This window comes from Phaenicophaeus curvirostris, chromosome 10 (assembly GCF_032191515.1).
Source record: "Phaenicophaeus curvirostris isolate KB17595 chromosome 10, BPBGC_Pcur_1.0, whole genome shotgun sequence".
Taxonomy (NCBI): domain Eukaryota; kingdom Metazoa; phylum Chordata; class Aves; order Cuculiformes; family Cuculidae; genus Phaenicophaeus; species Phaenicophaeus curvirostris.
Window position 1 is genome coordinate 16934804 of NC_091401.1, and position 25488 is coordinate 16960291.

The window sequence follows — 25488 nt, forward strand, 5'->3', positions numbered from 1 at the left end:
AGAAGTAAGGTTAAGCAATCCCCAAATCTAGGAGCTATTAACGTAAAGACATCTCTCTTACTTTCCATAATCTCATAACATTCAGGAAAAAGAAACATCAGTAAATCCTGCCATTTTTCATTCTGTTTAAACTTGTTGTGCATTTGATGAATCTAGCTCAGTTCCTGTGTTTCCTCTGGTAGGATAACTGATAATCATTTTTATTAGGAGCTTTAGGCTGGAAAATTGACTATGACATCTATTAGCCATTGATAACTTCAGCTCAGATGAGTAATTGGTGCAATAATCAATTATTGGATAGCCATGGTGGTAGTTTGCTGACTGATTTCATTGCATGAAAATTAGTTCTATTATTGCCACCTCTTATAGTCTGTAAAATGATACATAGAACACTTTAATGAAAGATTTTAATAAACTGCTTACTGTACGCAATGTTGTGCTGAATAGAAATTTTAGTTCAGTGCACAAGAGATATCACTAATATAAGTTGTATCATATGGGTCACATTCTGGCTCCAAGTGTCTTATACAGAATTCAGTGACTGCCTCGGGTAAGCCTGGTTCAACTGGGAAAAGAGGTGCATAGGGAGAATTATCCTTAAGAGTCTGACCTGTTTTCCTGGCAAAATGATGATCCTCAAAAAGCCTGAGATTCCACTGGAGCACAGGACTCCTACTGGGACCAAACAGCACATTTGGGCTCAAGAAATGTAGCAGGGAAGCGACATGGAAAAATAGCAGCATCTTCTTATGAGAGACTGAACGAGGTGGGAATTAATTCCTAGTACATGTTAAAAAATATAGAAGAAAAAAAATCCATTCCTCCACGTCTAGAAAACCATCCACAATAACGTGGAAAAAACTTCAGGGGAAAAAAGCAATCAGTACATGCAACTATATAATGCCTAGTTCCTACTATTGAGCAGGACTTGTCTGATCAGAGGTAAGCGTGCATGGACCATCACTGGAAGCCATTCAGCACTGAAGCCATGAAATTTGAGTGGCTAAGATTCAAGTAAGGAACAAGACAACTGTTGAAAAAGTAGACTAGACTAGTAAGCGGACTCCACAGGAATTGTACTCTCAAAAAGTAGAGAGTGATCTGACGGTTCCTTGGCCATATCTCAGCCAAGACTCAATAAGCATCGGTACCTTAGCAACATGCTGCTGTAAGAAGATCCACAAATACACTGGGGCAGGAATCAATGAAGTTAAGGCATATTTTTTGCAAACTCATCCAAAGTCAAGGACTACATTGAACAAAAATCCTAGAACCAGAACAGCCTCAGAGAAGAAACACTGGAAGTTCTGGCTAGTGCCCACAGCAAAGAAATTAACCCTAGTACCTAAAAGAGAAGATGATTTAAAATCTTCCGCTCCAGTTTCGTTAATACTTAGGCCATCTACTAACATATCATGGTCAGAAATCAAGTCATCAATAAGGTATAAGAATTATATGTTCTGAAGACTACTCTGAAAAGATCTTGTAACTATTTTTCCTTTACTGCAAAGGATTTTAGGAAGACCTGTCAACAACTAGCTAAGAAGCCCTTCACCTGAGAAGAATGCTTAAAACGCATTCTGCATAGCTTGGACTTCACATGGATATGTCCAGTAGTCATCAGAGATCCTTTTTCACAGAATCACAGAATAACCAGGTTGGAAGAGACCCACCAGATCATCGAGTCCAACCATTCCTATCAAACACTAAACCATGCCCCTTAGCACCTTGTCCACCCGTGCCTTAAACACCTCCAGGGAAGGTGACTCAACCACCTCCCTGGGCAGCCTGTTCCAATGCCCAATGGCCCTTTCTGTAAAGAATTTTTTCCTAACGTCCAGCCTAAGCCTCCCCTGGTGGAGCTTGAGGCCATTCCCTCTTGTCCTGTCCCCTGTCACTTGGGAGAAGAGGCCAGCACTCTCCTCTCCACAACCTCCTTTCAGGTAGTTGTAGAGAGCAATGAGGTCTCCCCTCAGCCTCCTCTTCTCCAGGCTAAACAACCCCAGCTCTCTCAGCTGCTCCTCATAAGGCCTGCTCTCCAGCCCCCTCACCAGCTTTGTTGCTCTTCTCTGGACTTGTTCCAGAGCCTCAACATCCTTCTTGTGGTGAGGGGCCCAGAATTGAACACAGGATTCAAGGAGCAGTCTCACCAGTGCCAAGTACAGAGGGAGAATAACCTCCCTGGTCCTGCTGGTCACACCGTTTCTGATACAAGCCAAGATGCCATTGGCCTTCTTGGCCACCTGGGCACACTGCTGGCTCATGTTCAGTCACTGTCAACCAACACCCCCAGGTCCCTCTCCTCCAGGCAGCTTTCTAGACAGACTTCTCCTAGTCTGTAGCACTGCATAGCGTTGTTGTGCCTCAAGTGCAGGACCCAGCACTTGGCCTTGTTAAACCTCATGCCATTGGACTCTGCCCAGCGGTCCAGCCTGTTCAGATCCCTTTGCAGAGCCTCCCTACCCTCCAGCAGATCGACACTTCCACCCAGCTTAGTGTCATCCGCAAACTTGCTGAGGGTGCATTCAATGCCTTCATCCAGGTCATTGATAAAGACATTGAACAGGGCTGGACCCAGCACTGAGCCCTGGGGAACCCCACTTGTCACTGGCCTCCAGCTGGATTTCACACCATTTACCACCACTCTCTGGGCCCGGCCATCCAACCAGTTTTCCACCCAGGAGAGTGTGCGCCTGTCCAGGCCAGAGGCTGACAGTTTCTCAAGCAGAATGCTGTGAGAAACTGTGTCAAAGGCTTTACTGAAGTCCAGGACGACCACATCCACAGCCTTTCCCTCATGCAGCAGCCGAGTCACTTTGTCATAGAAAGCAATCAGGTTAGTTTGGCAAGACCTGCCTTTTGTGAACCCATGTTGACTGGGCCTGATCACCCAGTTCTCATGCATGTGCTTCATGATGGCACTCAAGATCACCTGCTCCATGACTTTCCCTGGCACTGAGGTCAGACTGACAGGCCTGTAGTTTCCTGGGTCCTCCCTGCGACCCTTCTTGTAGATGGGCACAACATCAGCCAGCCTCCAGTCCAGTGGAACTTCCCCAGTCTTCCAGGACTGTTGGAAGATGATGGAAAGTGGATTGGCCAGCACATCCGCCAGCTCCTTCAATACCCTTGGGTGGATCCCATCCGGCCCCATAGACGTGTGGCTGTCTAGTCGGTCTAGCAAGGCTCTAACCACCTCCTCTTGGATCATGGGAGCCTCATTATGCTCCTCTAGCTCCTGGGTTTGTACACAGACGGAACGACCCTCCTTACAACTAAAGACTGAGGCAAAGAAGGCATTAAGTACCTCAGCCTTTTCCTCATCCCCTGTCACTGTTGTTCCTTCTGCGTCCAATAGGGACTGTATGGTCTCCCTAGTCCTCCTTTTATTATTTATATATTTGTAGAAAGATTTTCTGTTATCTGTCACAGACTTGGCCAATAAAGACTTGGCCAAATCTTTTCCATAAAATGCCTAAGAAAGCTAAGAGGTGGAACATCTTTTCCTACAAACTTCATCAGTGATTGAAATCAAATAGCTGTGGGAATATGTTTTTAGGACACAATCCCTTTTTTTCAGCTAATAAGCAACCACAGTAAGTGCAGTCTAGTGCCCAAAACCAATAACTGCGCTAGTCATGCACATAATTCTGAGTAGAAATGATGCAAGTGTTGATGCTTTCTCAGAAATTACTCCAGATTATTAGTGCTCTGCTATGGGAGCAGTACACATAAGAAAGAACACGAGACAACGACATTTATAACTTTCACTGCAAGTAATTTGTTTGCTTTTACCATAAATTATTTCAATGGACTACAGTTGCAGTGAAGAGCAGTACAAGAGACAAGACAGTTGTACTTGATTATTAACAAAGACAACTATTCAGAATTTTATAGCTACCATTTACTCTCACAAAAAGTGTTATAGAAACATTAAAAGAGTTGTTTAATCCTGCCCAGGAGACAAGTTCCCACTTTACGGATACTCACTGGAAAACAACCTTTGCTCTTTATTGAAATTAGTATACAAGATGACCTTAAAAATTTCTCCATGATCTCAGATTCTCAGCACATAGTGAATTTTGCCTATTTTTCCATCTTCTATTTGCTCATTTAAATCTTTGCAAAATGCAAGAATGACATCATTGCAAGCGTTGCCAAGTAGTGATTCTGATTCAGCAGTATTCTGCACCCACTCCGCAGGGATGTAAGTGACTCGCTGTGAAGCCTGTGCTGCACCATTTCACAGTGACAAAGTCTGGTGTTACTGAACTTCCTTGTGTTTACAGTAGGCCTAACAATGGTATAACCACAATGGACAGATTTAAATCTAATTTCTATAAATTAAAGAAATAGGGCCCAAAACTGTGCATACAAATTATAAGGGCTGGGGGACCGATAGTAGTGTGACGCAGTCATGGGATTTCTAGATAATGGGTTAGTTGCATTTTCAAAACAGTGTAACCAAACCTTGCCCTCAATGCATCCTGATGTGAAAGTCAGGGAATAGAAGTCTGTGACTTTTCCCAAGGTTTTGGTAAGACTCATTTTTAGACTCTACAAAAATGATAATCCAGGACATAGAGAAACTTCTCTATATGCTTAGTGTTGCTTATCAAAAATGTTTACAGAATCCCTTCCCATTAGTTCTAGTGTGAAAGAATGTTAACACATCCTAATCATGTTAACTAGCTTCAGCTACAATATATTATTATTGCTTTGGTTTTACAGCAAAAATCCATTTGATACGGTTCACCAGGGTCTTGATGTGTGAGACCTCATTGAAACCAGCACTTTCTGATCTCCAAAGCAACTGAGACCTTGTCACACCTCAGCTGCTCCCCTCCAAGAAAGGTGGGCAGGGTCCTGCTGGCTGCTGGCAGGACATTGTGGCCAAGGGCTACAAACGCAATGTGGGGTGGTAAAAGCACGCTGGGAAAAATTAAGGATTCTGCAAACTGTAAGCTGAGCAATGTCCTCCTAAACAGCTTCACTGACAAATCCACCAGCCAATGCAAGCAAATAGTTATACAGAACAGTTAATCTCTCACATTTCACATACTTTTTTCTTACCGAATTAGTAGACAAGTGTTAATAACCATGTTAGGTACCTCACTACTGCCCTTCACAGAAGGGAACCAGCGTGCTTAACAGTAGCAGCATCACCTAGCTATCCCTTTTATTATGCTTGGATTTCAACTAAAGCAGTCAGAAAACTCTGCTTCCTAAGATGCCTACAGACTGCATTTTCCAGCTACCAAAGACCATGTCATGGTCTTATGCACTGAAACTGAATGTTGCTAAACAAAAGGAAATTTCATTCTGCCCCATCAGTTTGGATCACAGTTTTCCTTTTCTAGTTAGGACCTATTCCCGTTGATTTCTGTAGAGCCTGCTTTCCCCTTTTATCTCAAAATATTTAGATTCAGGCTCCAAATTAGTGACCAAGTGGTCTGCACAATGACCTGTGCCATCTGTGGGATAGATAAAGCAAAGTCCAAGACATGACAGCCCTTGCACTTTTGTAACCTTGTGAAAACTTTTGAATCTGGATAAATCACCAGCTTGAACACAGTTTTTAATCTATTAAAGAAATAAAATGGAATTATCTATCCTTTTCTTAATGTATTACTCTTCCTTACCTGTGCTTCTACAGGAGCAGACAGGGTTTTGGACAAAAATAGCCTCCAGTATTTATTTTGTACCCATAAGCAGATGTTATAATTTAATTTCAATTTTAATGTTATTCTGTTTTAAAATAATTCCTTCACAAAAGATGTTTTCTTTAAGAATACATACCTCAGCTCTACATGGGATTTACATTCATAAAAGTGTCTTCTTAGGTCAAAGATCAAAAATTAGTGAGAATCCACAACATGCAGAGCTTTAAAAAGCATCACATTCTTTCATTTTCAGCATAAGAAATGGGCAACTTGTTCAGGGCAAATACTTGTTTGAACTGAGGATTTTATTATTAATCTCTGAAGACTGCTGAATTTAGGGTCACAGTAAGGGTTGATTAGGTACAAGGTGCACAAAGCTCTCCTCTGTCAATGCTATTGAAAGAAGCAAGTAATTTAGATTCAGAATTGGTCTTGGATTGAAGCTCACTCCATTACCGACCATTTTCAATTTCAGCTATACAATAAACATCAAGCTCAGCAAGGAAATTAGTACATTTGGTAATGTATTGGGAGAGATGGGTGGGTCTTTGACAAGATGACACTTATCACCAAAGCTTCAGTTAATGAAACCCTTGAGTGGTTTCTGCGTTTGACATATTTTGACATTTTTTGAAATCACATCCAACGGGTTTTTTTACCCCACAATGTTCTTCTTTATGAGAAAAAAATTCCATCTATCTTTAAAATGAGTACTGAAGTACTGCGATATTATTTGAAAAAATTAAAGAGATGCTGACTGCATTGAAGGAAGGGGGGAAGAGTATCTGACTCTTTAAATGCAGAAAATACAGCAGAATGCATAGTATTTAAATTGAGGAGATGCCAATGCTAACGCATTTTCACAAGACAGCTTAGACTTCAACAGGGACACTTGCTGTTAGCCTATTTCCACTGAAAATACCATAAACTATATTAGTTAGTTTAGTGTGCAATTAGCGTGACTGCAATTAGTGTGACTGCAGGAGATGTTTAGACTTAAGTGGTTACCCTTTGTTTTTAACTTATGGACACAAAAACTGCCATAAAGCACTATACAAAGTTTATAACTATGAAATGGAAACACTAGTTTTTATTATAATTTGAACCAGTGAAACAAGTTTCCCTGGGCTAAAAATCCACAATTGGATTTTTTTTTGTTTAGCTTCCTCTTCTTAATTTTTATGCAAGTATGAAATAATGAAAGCAAATGAGGAGATGTCTGACTATAAACCTTGAGCAAACCTATTGTAGAAAAGATACAAAATTATGTGCAAAACTGAAAGCAAATTAGGAGACAGAAAGGGAAAATGAACAATTGCTGGCCTAAAAGTAGCTCTCTAGCTGATGACCCAAAACCACCATAATAGCTCTCAGATCACTTTAAATGCTGCTTTGTAGTAATGTGGAACCTACAATGTAAGACTGGAATTAAAAAGGGTCAGAAAAGACAGAAGACTTAATCACTAATTCTGAGCGGTTTGGTATTTACTCTTTAGCTTTCCTGAAAGCTGAGGGAAATTATTATGGATTCATATATTTCAATCTCACACAGCTCTATTATTGTTCATTTTTTCATTCAGAGCTGAGAGAACAATTAAAACAAAAAATACAAAGCAATCTAAACAGGGACATTCCTGAACTCCACTAGACCTACAAGGCAACACTTACAGCTCCAGTTCCTTGCCGGGTGGTCCCTCCCAAAGACTTTTTTTCAACACAAGTGGGAGGTCACCTTGAAGATTTCAGGGACAGGGATTGTATTGTACAGGATACACACTCCTGAAGAGTTGCATTGTGTTGCAATGCAATTTTTATTTAAAACCTTGCCCTCCCATGACTCTGCTCTAAGCATTTCCCTTGCCTCCCTCAGTCAAAGTTTAAGGTGGCAGAGCAAGTACCATGTGTATTTCTGCCCTCAGAACCCTAAGGCAGGAATAATAGAAGATGACATCTTCTGAACCAAAGAAATCCTGTATCACAAAAGTGTTAATGATTATTTCTCTAGCTTTAGAGGATTTGTTTTGCTTTGTTTTGTTTAAACTGTAACTGTTTTTCCCACAATTCCATTGTAAAATGTCCTCTTCTTAATTTTTATGCAAGTTTGAAATAATGAAAGCAAATGAGCCGATAACTGGCTATAAACCTTGAGCAAATCTACTGTAGAAAAGACAGAAAAATATGTGCAAAACTGTCCCACAATTCCATTGTGGGAATGACCAAAATCTGCTATACCCTACTAAATCTTCAGGTATTTCTGACCTTGCTTCAGCTTACACTCGAAGCTGAGTCCAAGCTACTCAGGCTGTAAAATATCAGTATAACTATTATTTAAGTCTCATTAGCACCCAAAAGATATATTAAAGTGCTTAAAGCATTACAATAGGCCATATGCTTCTGGGATTCTAAGAAGTTCACTTAGAAGCAGATTGTTAGCTCTAATGAGCACAATATGTGTAATTTAGGGATGCCCAAAACCCCAGGTGCAACCCTCACAACAATTTAAGTAGTCCCAGGCCTGCATTTCACCACTAGACATGTTTAGATATAGATTCTCTAATATGACCTATTTTAATGCAACAGAGATAAGGAAGAAAATGGTAGACATTACATGGTTTGTGTGTTTTTTCTTATCTATGTTGAAATAATCAGAATAAAAGAAAATCAGAACTCTACTGGGTATTTGGAAAAACTGGAAGAGAATAAAGAGTTCACGTGTCATCTTGCAATTTCAAAGAAGAAGTGTTTGGATCCATGCATTTTATTCCAGAAAGTTTTAAAAATCAGAATTAAGCTTTCAAATCACTAGATATCATCTCAGTAAAGAGAAGAGTTTAACTACCATAACCAATGTGATGCATATTTTTTTCCTGGCAGTATTTACCAGAAATCAGTAGTTTTCATACTTTTGACTCATAGAAAATATTTAGTCTCTTCCAGTAGTAAAGATATCTCTCCGTATATAATAGGTAGTAATGCACATATTGAATAATCCTACCAGTCAAGCAAGCTTTTATAGTAAGATAATTCTTGTAATGCCTCGGTTCTAAAATGTTTTTCGATCTTTGATAAGACAATACACACTACAGTGACTGTATCAGCAATAAGTTCAATCTAAGCAAGTTAGTTACCTGCTTTATTATATATCTCTCCTAACACAGAGCCAAGTCTCCAATTTTTTTTCAGTTAGTACTCAGTCATAGGTCAAGAAAATCTTCTGTTATTGTTGCCCAGATAATAGATGGTTTGGTTTGGATAGGGAACAGTACTCACAGTATCCATACAGTATTCACTGAGTAAAAATCTGTCATGCCACCTTCTTCTCTCTGTACATTTGCCAGAACTAGATTGGCTGAGCCTATTCTCACTTCTTCTTGACTTACAAAACCAAAGACTCAAAACCTGCTTGACTGGAGCTCCCAAACACTGGGAACACCCCATTGTCCTTCCACTGCAGAAAGGGGATAATATTTAAGACATTTTTATGCACCTTAATTTCCTCTTATATTTTACAGAAGCCCACTTCTTCGGCATATCTTCATCTGTGATGAATTTCTGACGGATCATCTCAAGATATACAATCTATCTCCATGCAAGGAGGACTGCTTTTTGGACTCCCTCATACTATTGGTGACCTTTCTGCTGGAGGAATTCTCCTAGCCTTTCACCTTACTGAGTATATGACCATGATCCAGCACAGGTTCCTCCCTAACTGCCTTTCACAGTGTGAACTACTGTCTTATTCTGCCTCTCTATATAGCCCATCTTTTCCCACTATTAAAGAACATGCAACTTGAAGCAGTAGCGGATACATTATTTTCTTCGTGCTTCTAGAAAAGGAAAAAATTTTAATTTGAAAACTGAAAAAAGAAACAAATCACTGTCAGCTTTTAAACAATTTTTCTAGAAAGAGGAAGGCTGATGTTTTCTGCAATCTATTTCATTCTGCTGAGATTCCAGTTTTTGACCAGGAAAAACAAAGGCAGGGGGTGTCAACCAGCCATTGTCACATATCATTAATGAACTAAAATAGCCATGTGTACTTCTTCCACTCTTTTCTACACAGCTTTTTAAAAAATATACAGAAATAAAGTTTGCTAGAGTACTTTTTTTTTCAGTTTAAAAGCAGGTAGCCTGCTTAAGTCCCAGGTCAAACACCCACTCTTTGTTCCTTTTGACCTGTCAGACCCAGATTAACAGATCTGTGACCCATGAAACAAGGTTGTATGTGCGCACTTCGGGGAAACCAATTGCAGCCACCTCTTTCAGTCCCCAGAGAAAAGAGGATGCGTGGAAGACAGCCAGAAGTCTACTGAGCTACAAAATGGTTAAAGAAAATGTACAACAAAAATTTTTATGTTCCTTTCCTTTGTCATCTTCTAGAAGCAGGTAAAGAAGCAAACATTCTTATTCAAAGCACGATCATTTAAATACAAATTTATGAAGGTGTCCATAAACAAGAAGACCCATGAAAAATGGTTGGGCAAAATGTTCTGTTAAATTGGGTCTGATTACCAACAGGAAACAATTAATAAAATGTTTTATTTTATTATTAAGTGTTTGTTTCACATTAATTCCTGCCAGCCTTTCTCACTGTAAGAAAGCAATAATATGAAAGGTCCAGGTGAAGCATGGGTTCTCTATAATTGTCCAGAAAGCCAGGAAAGGCTGTGAGCCAGCAAGGGAAAATGGAAAGAATCAGGAGGAGGAGGACACAAATGTTCAGGAGAACCTCCTGGAGGCATCATCTTCAACCTCCCCCACAACAGAAAAAGTAATCTGAAGTACTCTGTCATCAAGCTACTGGTAATTACAGAAGTGACAATTGACAGAATGACCATATTTGAGAGTACAGGATAACAATTGACATTATGATCATTTCCTAGAGGTTTATGAGCAAGTGGATTTCCCTTTAATATTTACATATGTTTCCTTGAGGGATATGGATTTTACAGCAACCCCCCCCTGCAATTAGACACCATTAATCAATATGAAAACTGTACAGAACACAAATCAGGATTCATCAGCACCCACACAGGGTATCTATAGCATGTATAAAATTGTAAATAGAATATTTAAGCTAACAAAGCATAAAGATCTTCTACATTTATTAATATTTTGGTATGGCAGGGAAAAAAAAGAAAATTTTCATCTACTCTGAAATCTTGGTCTTCTCAAAAACAACTCTGCAAAGAATAATGAGCAGATGACTCTTTTGAAAGACAGTGTCCCTAGTTCAACTGCATAGACATAGTGTCCACTGAATTTCATAGTACTCAAAGGTTTACTATAAAAGCTTTTCTGAGAAAAAAGTTCAAGGTTGCCTTTTTCTTCCTACTTTAAACCATTCTTCTAACTCCAACTGGTATCTCTAATATCTCTTAATGTCTCCCCTTTGACACCTCCCCAAATGCATCATTTTTCTCAATCACTCTAATGAAAGACTTCTGAAACCCTCATTCTCTCTCTGTTCATGATTCTACTTGGCTATAAGTTCTTCAGGTCAGGGTCTATCTTTTTCTTCTGTATTTGTACCTTATGTTATAACAAAAAGGGTCTGGACCAATAGCTAGAGCTTCAGATGCTGATGTAATAAAAATACTAATAATTCATATAACAGGTTTCAGGTTTCTTATAACAAAGTTTCAGCTTTTAGTAGCCATTGTACACCTCCTAATCATCCTTACACTTCTTAAAACTGTCCCAAGAACATAAGTTTTATTTAGAGCAACTACAGCCTAACAGACTGTGTTACTGAAGCTGGGCTTTACATTTTCATGTGGATAAGAAAGTGAAGATTACCTTAATAGGTCTAGTAAATTAATGTGTATTTTACAGGCGTATCTGATGACAGGACAATTAGGATAAAAAGATTAGCAAATGAAACAAAGACAGAAATAAAGGTAGTTGCTTCCCGGTTTATAGGAATCACTAACTCATACTCCTGGAATAACAGATGTGATTGAGGACAGGCACATTTTAAAATACATCTGAATAGAAACAAAACCGGACAGTGACGCTGTTGCAAGGTTTAGAAAATAAGGTGCAAACAGAAAGGTTAAAAGAAGTGAATTTCCATGGCCCACATAGAAGCAGTAAAAGGGATATTTTGTACAACAAAATACATATAACGGATATACTTTAATGGATGATTATTTTCACCAGTCATTTCAGGTTACAAATCTACAGTGGTCTGTAAGTGAGAAACAAAATGTTTCAGTTAGATGTAAAAATTCCCTTAGTTATATTTGAACAGTTTTCATAAAATTCTAATGAGAAAAGCAACACGTGGAATTTCTGCACACAGGACAACAGCAAAGAGAGATACTCCTCCACCTAAAATAACTCTGAATGGGCATCACTCCATGCATCAATATCTATCAGCTTATTTTCAGCAACCAGAAAAGAGTCTGGAGGAAACAGTGTGGCAAATCCTTCCCAGCCTGAGCATCTAATAGGATAAATGCTCCTACTTAAATGATCAGAACTAAGCAGAGAAGGAAGTGCAGAACACTTTATGGAATAGAAGACCCTAAAAACAACCAAACTAACATCCACTTGGCATTTTAATTTGCCAGCTTGATCTCAAAGAGGAGCAAGTGAGACTGCATCCTACATTCAATGAAATCAGTGTCTTCATTGCACAAGAACATATAGCTATAATGAACTAACTTAGTCTCCTCAATAACAATGATTAAGTTTGCTTTATGTTTAGATCTTGCCTTTGTCATTCAAAGTTTTAAAATGGATCCCTTTTCACCCTCCCAAAAAAAACCCCAGTTTGAAGTTATATAATTCTTCCACATTTTTTTTCTGAAACCTTTTTTCCTGAAAACATTTTTCCATCCATTCAGAAAGAAAATGTTGATGCTTCAATATAACCCCTTTCTTTCCACTAAATTCTGAATACTCACACACTTGAACGTATACACATACACTCAGTTTCAACAAATAAGTCAGGTTTCTTTAGGAAAGAAAGTGTCATTCATTGCATTACCCAAGTGTAAAAATGGGGAAAAGGCAGTGGGAAAGGCATAAAGAAAAGTGTTTCAAAACATTGTTTTTCTATTTTCTAACTAGCTGAACTGTGAAACACCACACAGAACCCAAAACTCCGTGTACATACATCACTGACTTAACCTTGCTGTTGGAATCTCATCCTTCACAGTTTGTAGTTTTTTATTAAATTTAACAATATAACCATTATACATGGGTTGTTTGCTTTTAGTAGAAAGAAAAACGTGCCTGTGTTTAATTAGGTTTAACTGTAAATGGTCGCAACTAGACTGTGAAGTGCTCATTGTAGAGAACGTGATGTAGGAAGATGGCAGCTCCACTTCTGCTGCTGTTATTGTTTGTCTAGAGAGACACCTTTCCGCAAGACTAAATTCAACATGACAGGGTGTCTGCCTGCACTGTGATATCTGTATCACTACAGTAGGAAAAAAACCAAATTCTTTTTTAGATGCCATTCTACAAGTTTTAAGTTTTCATGATTAAAGAATACAGACATATTGATAACAATAAATAAATGGTCATTCCTTTTCTGTATATTTCTGTAGAACGTATTAAAATAACATCCACATTTTTTTCATTAATTCAATAATTTTCATCTATTCCACATTGCTTGGATCATGAGCTGAACAAAACTTCTTTTCTGGCTTTCTGGAAACTTAATTTTTCACTATTTTTACATTACCATGAAAATAAAATGTTAATATTTCATCACATACCATACATTTTTCTTCTATTTTCAGATTCTTAAAATCTATTCAATTATATTTAAAAGATACTGTAGTAATTTCAAAGTGTAAAATAAAAATATTTTTATATGCATTTTTAAAGTATTTCGGTTTTTTTAATAGGGAAAATAACCCAGTGAAACAGATTAATCTGCTAAAATGCTTAAGTGTCACTGAATATGCTCTGTTTTTTAAACCAAAACCAATTAAATTTAAATCTATTAAATCTATCAGTTTGGTACTTCTCCTTCCAGACTATGTCTACTTATATTGCTTATTTCAGTGATATAATGCTACAGTTAACAAGTTCAAAGCATGAAGGAAAGGAGAAGATAATAAATTTTCTTTACTCCAATAATATTCCTATTCCACCCTGCATAAAATAAAGGGGTTTGATGGCCTTTGTTATTGTTATACGTTCACTCCAGTCCTGTAACTATTAACTTGCTACAGCAACGTGAGTGACAGATATGCAAAATATGAAACAGAAAGTAGTCAGTTTAGGTAGGACTTATTAATTTTACTTAAATAACTTTTCATAATCATAATTTTCAGAAAAAAAATATTTAGAGTTTAAACTGAAGGACACATGGTCCAAAAAGCACATCTCAAATCAAGAAAGGGTCTAGAGTTCCACATGAGGAGAAATTTGTTTCATCTTTCAAACAAAGTGCACCGTAAAGCTCTAAAAGAATCATAGGATACAGAGAAAAAATCCAGACATACTTCAAAACAAATTTCAAACTTAAAATCGTTTCTTATTTATTTCCCCAATTTAAGTCAAAGTATTCACTAACAGATGATTGTGCCCCCACTTCAGCCTCTTCCTTTACAACCTAGTCAAAACCAGTTGTTAGTACTGCACTTCCCTTTATACTGTGAAGAGTTAAAAAGTATTTTGTTTCCACTGCTTGCATCTAAAAACTGGCTGGACATTTTATTTCAACTTTCCAATAAAACAAAAAACTTGATAGCCTATAAGCAGAAACTAGTTGAGCAAGAATGGTTGGAGCTTTGCAAGCTTAAAGCAGATAAAAGCAAAGTGTTATAATGGAAATATACAAACCCTAAATTCTTAATTACCATTTATAGGCTTTCATTATAGTTAATAGTGAGTTTTATTCCATTGTTGAACTATACAATGGAATAACCTTCTATGAAAGGTTACATGAGATCAATAGCAGTACAAGTACTCAAGGTAGGAGTAGCAATTTGTAGGAAGTCTCTTTAACTCTGAAAATTTGACTAAAATATGAATGATATGGAGACTAATTTAAGAATCAATAACTAATCCCACCCATCTGTGATCATTACTCCCCAGTATCCTCAGTAAATTAGAAACCGTACTAATGAGAATAAAGCTACCCATAGACTTATTAGATTTGCCCTCTTCCTTAAATTCGTAATACTTCGTTTACTTCGTGTATTTTGAAAGAGATATTTTCCATTGAAAAACTAATGCCTGCCTAGTTTAGATATGCTTGGGCTCTTACTTGAAAACTGAATGATTAAACCTAAACAGTAAAAGACTAAGAATTACATTGTACGTGGATCCCATCTTGATGCTGGAAAAATCACTGACATCAGTCTTTAACCAGCCTTCAAAACATCTACCACCGATGAAGGCATGTAAGTCTATAAAAAAGTGACAGAACTTACAAGCATGTATTCTTGACTTTCTTTTTGCTTCTATGTATGAATATATATATTTTTGATATTTCAATTTTTAAGACTTAAGTTGTTCCCTGATAAATAGTATAACAAAGTAAAAGGAGCAAATTAATATAAATTCTACTTCATTTATTATAAAAAATATAATTCTTTACATTTTAAACTACAAAATAAATTAATGAATGAAGGATCCATGTTTAAAATACATTTAAATGCTTCAGTTATTGATCCTGTCTTTAAAGTGGACTAAGCCTAGCTACATTTATCAAATAATTTTAAAAAATCTGTAGTATTAGCTTCTTTTGTGAGGGATCTTTATGAAATAGATATAATCTTGTAAATAAAATTAAGTTAGCTCAAAAAAAGTGAATAAAGTTACACTGATATGAGTTTTCACATTCTAAATCTGAAAATATGGAACCGACATCTATTATTGAAAAAAGATAGGATTTACTCTTTTAATAGTTATGTTATAGGCAGGACATTAAGTTATAACCTATACCTAAATATGCCATTTTTATTTATACTTCTGGACTTTAAAAATGACAAATAATTGCATTTTTAGGTTAAAGTACTACAGAAAAATTATACCTATGCACTTATAATTGCTAAACATGTGTGTCTATGTTATGTGGAATAAAGAAATAAACAAGATCATATTTTGAACAGGTGGACCTTTAAAAACAATTCCAAATTATTCTTATACCATTAAAATTATTTCAACCTTACATCTCAGCATATACGCATTCGTACACCAGAAACAGGTGTTCATCAAAAAGAGATGATAAAGAGATACTGCAGTCTAGGCTTGGAACCTCTCCTGCATGGTGTGATGACAGATAAATTAGAAAAATCCTGCTAAATATCTCTCTACACTTCAGAAGGAGATTACACCTTTTTAAAAAGGCAAAACACGCAGTTCAATTACTTATTGTCTTGGCATGTGGTTGTGATGAAAGAAGGAGTCTTAAACATCAATAGAGCTAAACTAACTTCCCAGATGGGCTTCAGAAGTGGGAAACCTTCTGCAATCCACCTGCATATAAAGCAACTTTCTTCTATTTGAAATAAAATAAATGTTTCTCCACCCATTCATTTAAATCATTCCATTATCTTAAATGGCTGTTTGATATGCACCTCCTTTTCTTTTTACCTACCAAAAAAAAAAGGAAAATCTTGTAGAAATAATAAGTTATTGTCTGTGGGATTGCTTCAGTGAATCTCTCTATTGCTCTGTTTAGCATCTAAGCTGCAATGTAATATTCATTGTAAATGTATTTTTCATTTAACGGAAAAGATATAACAAAAATGTTGTACAACTGAAAACAACCAATAAAGAATGCAACAAAGCGTGGTGCATTGATCAAATATCCATATCCACATGTTCTAATGGTCGAACCAAACGTGCATCCTAATCATAGAATCATCAGGTTGGAAAGGACCTCTTGGATCATCGAGTCCAACCAAGGACTAATTACCTGCAGTAAAGCTGTTCTTGGAATGCTGAAGAATCCAAATTACTGTTCCAAGTAAAGCAAAATTATTTACTAAAATATCTGACATATGTAACCTCAGATATGGTGTACACTGGTGAATGTATCACAAGTGAAATGTCTGTGTATGTGCAAAACCAAACCCAAAAGAAATTACCAAAAGCTCTAAAAGCTTTGTAGTTAAAAATTCATACCTTACTTAAGAAAACCACACAAGTCCTGAAGTGGAATTCAATGTGTTACAGTTGCAAGATGACCTTGTATGATATTACAGTTACAAGTCTCCTGCAAGAAGGAAAAAAGAAACCTACTAAAAGAAATGCTTAGAATTAAAGCAAGTTATTCTGTCAATTTGTTATTGGTTACTCGCTATATGATACTTTATGCGTAGTCAGAATGGGTCACTAGAAAACAAATCTTCACAATTCAAAATGACAGGCACAGGTTGGTTTAAATCACCTCATTTTTTGCTTGCAGGGACTTGATGACTGTTGTTAACACATTAGACAGAAAGAAACCAGCTTGAATCTTAGATCCCAAGCTAGTATATCCCAAAATCAGTGAACATGAAAACTATCAAGCGATGAAAAGAATAACAACAGTGCTTTCCACTGTATATATAGTCATTTTAATACAAAAAACCCCCCCAACATTCTCATGCAGGTACTAGGGACATTTTACTGTCTAGTTCTGAGCTTATCTCCATTAGCTGCAGCTCCATGTTAAAGAAAAGGCCAGCAATAAGCAATGAGATTCCACCCTCAAGCTCCAGACAGGATGCCAACACAGCCCTCAGTTGGGCAAAATTTGGATGCCCTTGATTTAAGCTTTCTAAGCCTCTACAGTTCCAGTTCAGGAGATTAATATAATTCCCACAGCTCATATTTCTCAAAAGATATTTTTGTGTTTGATGCTCACTATATTATTAATAGAACTACACAAACCCCAACTGTCTTGGTTCTCACCGTTTCAGAGAATGAAATACACTTTTATATAATTCTCACTGAGCAGAACCAGAGTGGTTCCAAAAAAATCTATTGCTGCTAATAACTGGTAGCATTTGACAGGTAATACATTTGTGTCCAACTTCACTCAGAAAACGTGCAGCACTCTCTCTGTGCCATCAGTGTAAATGGGAGCATGAAACTTCTTCCATGTTTATCAGCCGCTCAGGACAGTCTGGTTGGTTTTCTTTTAAATGTACAGACAGACATGTGTTACACCCCTGCTTGTCCAGAACCTTTCTTTTTCCATTCAAATACTGATATAAATACCTCCCTTAAATAGGTTTCCTGTGATTTTTCTGTTTAACTTATCAGCAGCCAAAGCTGTTAGGAGTTAGGATAGCAACATACATTGACAGCAAAGCGAACTCTACTCATAACCAGGCAGTAGACAGGTATTTACTTAGTTTAATGAGGCTATTGGCTGTGGGCTGACAATCCACGCTATCTCTGCTTGGTGGTAATTTCTGTTTCTAACCACTGAACCCAGTCTTCAATGAGGCTGGTCCTTATACAGAATCAAGATTGTACTAAAAAAAAAAATTACAAAAATTCCTGCTTTTTCAACAGTTTGAATAGTGCTATTTATCAGGAAAAGTAATTGCAATTAAGGTAATTGTGTAATAAATATAAAACCAGAGTAACAGCAGTACACTGTTACAATACTATTCATCGGTACATAAATCGGAAAACACAAAACAGAGGCAGTGTTGTGCATTTTAAAGCGTGTATGCGTCACAGAATATGGGTTGAACATAAACCCATTTCTAATAAAGTTTGCTAATCTGTACATTTGTGCTAAGAGTAAACTGCAAACAGCCCCTCGAGCATCAGTTTGCAGAGATCACTCTAACTTCAAATACTGGCACAAGGTACAGTGAAGCAAGAGCTTGGCCTAATACTGTTCAGCAAACAGCTACTGATTTATAAAATAAGCAAGTTTCCTACTGATCAGTTTGAACCTTAAAACATTCCCAACTCTGCTTATGACTGAGGTGACTGAGAGCCACCCATTTAAATTAATATACAAACAGACACTGAGTCTCCTAAGTAGCTCCCAGCTTCCTAGTTCATCACCACTCTGAGAAAAATTGCTTCTTCTGTACTAAGAGTGCTTCACACCACATGAAATGAAGAATGCTATTTAAGTAGGTCATTGGATAGTTTTGAAAGCATTTTCTTGCTTTGTACATAATGGCACAAAAGGCTATGAACATCACAGACAGTTTTGTGTAAGTTTAAATGGCATCTTGCTTCAGCGCCTTTAGAACAATCCACTGGAAGTCTTCATAAGAAGCGCTCTGCTCTCAGCTGTCACTCCTTGTTTTAATCAAATAGCATAAGCAGAATTTTAGAAAAAAGAACACTAACAACCTAATACCTGCTGATTTCACAACTGTAGCAGTTAAGTGTTTCAGAAAAAAACATACTGCAAACAGATGCGTCACCTTCACCAGATGTTTCATTTGTCATGTCTCCAACAGTCATTCTGCCTTGGGCATTCTCCTCATTTAGTTTTTCTCTTTCCCAAACTGTTTTTTCTAGGTACATTTTTAGATATGCAGACTTCAGATAAAAAAAAAATAATTCTTTTTGTGAAAACAAAAGCTTTAAATTATCTGTAAATATTTTTCATCATACAGAGGAAAATCTCAAGTCTGGAGTTTGTGCCTACTCCTAGTTTTCTAAGGTTTAATGTTTCGGCAGTCTCTCAACTGGCTTGTTCCAAGCTCCCCGTATCTGATACAATCTCCCTGTTTCTTTGGATGATTGATGATCTCAAGAGCACACTTCTGGCTTTCTAAAAAATGGCTAAATCTCCTGCTATTTTTAGGAGCCGAAATGTGTAGCACAACTGTTTTTCACTGACAAGGACATTCCTTCTTTGCCTTTTGAGGAGCTGCTCAGAAGACTCTGCTGATCCACAAAAAGAAGAAAGGAGGCAACAGCCAACAGCAAAAAACATGCTAAATACCGAAGTGGAATAAGACTTGGAAGCCATCTGTAGCAAACAATAAGTATAGATCAACCTGCTTTTCTTTTAGTGTATCTGATGAAACAGGTTGAGGAAGGATGACACTTTACATCTCAGAAAAAGCGAACAAGTAATGTTTTTTAAAAGAATATTTAAAACTTGAGGAAGGGTAGAAGGAAAAAAAAAGAAGAGAACAAGGAAGCTTGGGAGGAATAGGTTTTAGGTTAGGTAAGTGTTGCACATACGTATCCCTGTACCCACTAGAGCTCTGTCTTTTACAGAGTTAACCAGATCAACAAGTACAATAAGAAATTTTGTTGTCAAAGTTCTGAGAGCTTAAGCCATTTCTGTGATCTTTATGAGCACTTTTAACTGAGAAATCAGCATTCAGACATAGTAGATTCTTCCTTTGCACAGTAATTACATATTTTAATTATTTAATCCTTATTTTAAGTTACTTATAATTGTTCTCTCACAGCATCTTGTTGCTCAAACTTGAAAAAAAAAAGTATGACAAAGTAAAAGCATATGGGGAAACAGCTTTAATCTTACCTGATGAAAATCTTATTGGACACTATCCTACCATCTAAATGAATCTGTTGTACCCTTTCTTTTCCATACTTGAACCTCTTTTGAATCTCATGAGCTGTCTCAAGCTTGTTCAGTTTCTCAATTTACCACTGTTTAGAGAACATTATGGTTTGAGCTTAGAGCACAAAACAGGCTTCAAATTTTATCACTATAGCCAACAAACTGACAACCCTCTGGGAATATTTTAGTGCTTTTCTTTCAGACTTGTATGCAGTTTAGAAAACGGGCAAATGGTTATCTACAGGACATATGTTTATAAAAAGCCATTTGTAGATCTTCAGATAGTTACCTTTATCTCAAAAAATAACACAAAATATTAAGAAGAAAACACATGTTGGAACAGAATGCATCATTCAAAACTGAATTAATTTGGGGTTTGGTATTTTTGTTTTAAGTAAAAGGTACTACTAATAATATCTTACCATTTTAATAAAAAAAATTTCTTTAAGCTAATTTTTCAATTATCCTATCATCTTGCAAAATATCAACCCTTTCCCCTCAAAGTCAAAGAAGCTTTATCATTGATTCAAGAATCATAATTGGAATCATTAAGTCTGAACAAAAGAAGTGTTAAGATTAACCCTATAGTTTGGCCTTCAGTTTTAATTAACAACCTAACCACCCTTTACGTTTGGGTTTTTTTATCTTGTGCAGCATACCATTCACCACAGTTCGGGGCAGAATTTAACTTCAAAATGCTGAGTGGTAATACTAACTAGCCAGTTACCTGTGCACTACAGTAGTGCTGCCACTGGAAAACAGTCTGATTTGTGAAGTAGTCACACCCACCAAACTCCACGTCCTTATGAAAGCCACCTCCTTCATCTCACAACCCGGTACACCGAAGCAGTCAGTGCAAGATCCTTCTGCCTTGAAGGTGTTAAATAGCTTTCTTGCCTTAATTTACTCTCCACAGGCAACTGATTCTCCACGGGAGCCGAAAGTTTAGCCATCAACATACTTTTATTATTGCTTTCTGATTCTTCATTTTTTTTCGCTGTTTGTTGCAAACAAGCTAACTATTAAAATCAACTAACTCTAAAAATGCTTTAGGAGACAATTTTTCTTAAGAAGCTGCACAACACAAGTTGCATTGTATTTTATTAATCCATAAAGGGGTTGAGTGCCATGTTGTTGTTAAAACCACGCACACATCTAGAATCCTGTTCTGGTACTGCTCCTTAGCAAGTGGGTTGTTTCGTGATATTTTATGATACCATATTGATAAGTTTTTCTTACGATACAATCATATAAACTTGCTTTTAAAATAGTGTATACATTTGGAAACATTTCTATAATTTTGCTGGAGAGAACACTTTTGCCTTATCATCAATACTATATATGCTGATAAGTTTCGGAATAGCTTGCTATAATTTTGCTGCTGCTTTAAAGGAAGTATTATTTAACAGGACCTTAATTAAACACACGTTTAACCTTCCAGTGGCAAGGGTCAAATAATTTTACCCTACAGCTTATAGGATCCATGCTTGTTAAATAAATAAAACGGGAAAAAAAAATCACCAAGTTGATTTGAAAAGGGAAATATAGCCTCACAGGACCAATAAAATTACAGCTAATCCTTCTGGGAATCCAAATGGCAATAAAGTGAAAGTGAGTAGAGGTTAACACATTGTAAATCCACTTACTACCCAGCAATGTTTACACAAGGATTTGCCATTGCCTGTTACCATTTGATCAACATTTAATCGTACTGTTTGCCAAGATTTTACTGAAGAGGTTACTTCTATTTCCTATGAATATCATCCAGTTTCTTAAAGACCCAAAACATGCTTTCATCAAGGGCAAGAATATGTATTGACATGCTATGAATGATGGAAAATGGGTGGGTTTCTAGGGTTTCATACTGATGACCCAGTAGAATACCAACAAAATATTGAAATACCTAAGGAAATGCTTCAATTGCAGATGATCCCATAGGTTAACATTCCTGAATTTGAAATGCAGAGGAGCGCACTTTTCTCATGCACTTTAAAAAAGGTATTTGCTTGAGTCCAAACCAGCGTTTTCCTTACTGCTCACTTATAATACAAACTGCACTCACATGGAGGCCAACAGCCAGCAAAAACATATTTCCATTTTAACGCCTTTAGATGATCAAAGCATCAGCTTAATATAATCAGCTCAAATCCATTTACCAGTGAGCCTACCACTGTGCCCAGGGACTGTTTTCCTTTCCAGCCCTATCTATTCTGGAACAGGTGCTATAATAGTAAATTAATTAGTCTGTGGAGATGCACCTTGTTCTCCATCTCCACAGGCCTCTTGTGGGTCAGGGCCTTGAGGAAAATGCCATCTGGGCAGAGTTTCCCCAGAGAAACAATCAAAGCCTACAGATTGCAGACTACAGAGGAGGGTTCATATGACAATTAACCTTATTAGTCTTTTTTTTTTTTTCTTAAAACAGTTGATACTGTGTCAACATGTTGGCTCTATAAGTAATCTGCTTCACAAAATCATCAGCGCAACTAATTCAAAGAAACTACTTCTATCCAAAAATCCTCTGAAGAAAATACAAATCTCTTTGCACTGAAAATATAAAGATAAATATTAAACCATAACCTGCATACCTAGAAAGGTATCGCACAAGAGTTCTAGAGTAATGAAAACTCTAAAATACTTTGAAATATTGACAGTTTTTAGTGTGACAATTTTTATACAAAACCAGAGGGATTTGTGCTACTAATCATTCTGGTTCTCTCTCTCCCACCAGAATTTTTACCAAATATCTAATTATCAACAGAATCAAAACTAAAATTCAACACATTTCACAAAGGATATCAACATTTATCTTGATAAGTGTGGTGGGCATTTAAGATTTAACTTAAGGGCCTAAAACCCCAGGGGTGAATTTTATAATTGTGGAATTGTTCTCACAAACAACTCCATAAAGCAAACGACAATTTAGGAATCTCAAATGGAATGTGATAGGAAAGGAAAACAGTATATACAATAAAATTATTGGCTTATTTGCACTGTAAGTTTGGTGAAGAGCAGAAATTAAGATGACAAAGCAGAAAGAGCATCAAGAAGTTTAATATTTCAGATGACTAAAAACCATGAAGTACACGTGCATTTATAAATACAAGGTAACAAAAATAATATTCCTAATTCATGACTTCAGTGAATAACTCCTTCAACCATATTTTAGTTGGATAAAAAAATACTGAATCTACATCATAATAAGAAACAAAACCAAGTGATTAGTTCCTAAAATATTATGATGACTTCTGACTCTGCTTGTGAATCATTTGAATTCCTCTAATATTTATTATTCAACTTACAAAGACTTCTAGAGACTTTTATTCCATTTTCTACATTTAACATTTGAAAAATGTGTGATTTTGATGGAGTGCATAGGGCAGATAGTTTTTTTCTTGTTCTCTCCACATTAGAAGTTCAGACTGAAAACCTGTGTAGGTTTCCATCTAGAGATCTTTTTTTTTGGAGATTTATTTTTAAAAAACAAACCAACCTCTGCATTTTTTTTCAAGGAACTACGCGTGGAAAATTTATTTGTTAACATGAGAAGTATAGAAACAAAGTCAAAGCAGATATTAATTGAAAAGTAATTTAAATATTCACTGACCTGTAATAAGCATTATTCACAAACACATTTCAGTATGCCAGAGAATATTTACGTTATCTTGAAATACCAAACAGTACTTTCTTTACAGCAAAGAAGACTTTGAATGACTAGGAAAATTTTAGAATACCACTTACTACCAGAATGCTTTCAAGCACTACCTCAAAAGTCTACATGTGCAATAGTAGTCACTTGACATACTGTGCATATAATGGCTCTTTTTGTTGTGGGAATTCCTACAATGAAGTTTTTCAGAAAATTAACCAAATGTTTATAGTTCACTCTATGAAGTTTTCCTATTTTTTCTGTGAGGGGAGGCAACTTAGGTTGAATAGATAGTGTGCTAATCTGGACAGTGGAAAACACATCCATATTTACCTTTAATACAAAGGCAGGAGTGGAATCATAAATAAACAAGGGCAAATATATATTCTCATCAAAAAAGTATCATTCCTAACTGCTAGGATCACTTCCTCAGAACATTACTGAGCTGAAGGAGTTGGCAGAGCAGGATGGAAGATTAACAGAAGAGACACACTAAGGGAAGTCAATGAAGCAGCCATAGGGATGAAATACAACACGTGTACTCATTGAAGCAGCTGGAAGAATGAGCTACAAGGGACTGTATTCTATGAAGCAAGTGCAAGAGATGAGATGCACTAAAGGGACTAGCAAAAGCCCTCAAAAGCACTTCCTCCAGTAAAGCACACAAGACTCCCCCCCCCTTTTATTATCGCCCTCCCAAACACAAAAATAAGAAAATGAATGACATTGAATTTCCTACTTGTCACTATTTTTTTTTCATATCAGCAGAAAAAAACATGTTCAGAAGATAATAACAAGTCTTATTCTGACATACTTGATGGCAATATGCTGAAATGACAACTTGCACACCACAAGTGATGTTTAGCACATCAGTATCACAGAATTCAGGTAGTACAGCTCACAAGTTCACCTGTTTTCTTCCTAGGTGTCAGCACCTTCCCTATCGTCTGTATCTAAGCAGATACAACACCTGCTATATACACCCCAAGTACTCTGGCAATGATAGGTCTTTTCAGATTAACCTTTCTCAAGAAAATGGGAAAGAACAGGAATATTTTGTTAGATCTATGTCATGGTTATGCTAACAAACAAAACTGCTAAGTCCTGGAGACTTGAACCCAAAGAAAATCTGAATGTACCTACAGTGGAGTGAAGGAGGAAGCTTTAGTTATTTATGCTTTCACATATACACGTTTTTTGGGGTACTGTATTCTGGATTATCCCACAGTGCTCAGAGTTGCTAAAAGAGCTTTCAAGGTTCAAAATAATTATAAAGGCATTGCAGCAACCAATAAGGCATGCAAAACAACTCAAACTGTAGATCTTCTCCCCTATGCATTTGTACATTTACCAAAACTTGGACTTTTCACCTTCAAACCTGAAATTGTCTGCAACTGTCATGAAGTTATATCTTAAGGAAAGTGAAATTAAGATAATTTTGAAATTATCCAAAATCTTTTCAGAACTTAAAACAATAGTGATTCCAAATTTTCAATTCTATCGCTGCTGGAGAAACCTTTGGATGATACGGTTACAGTCTCAGAATAAATCAATAAAACCACTCTGTTTCCCAGCATTCAGACTCCATAAAAATCAGAAACTACTTCCTTTGGAAGACTTGTCTATTAAGATAATACCAACCCCAGCAACAGCTGCTTTTATACTTAAAGTTAGGAGTAGTGTTGGAAGAAGGAATTTTAGAA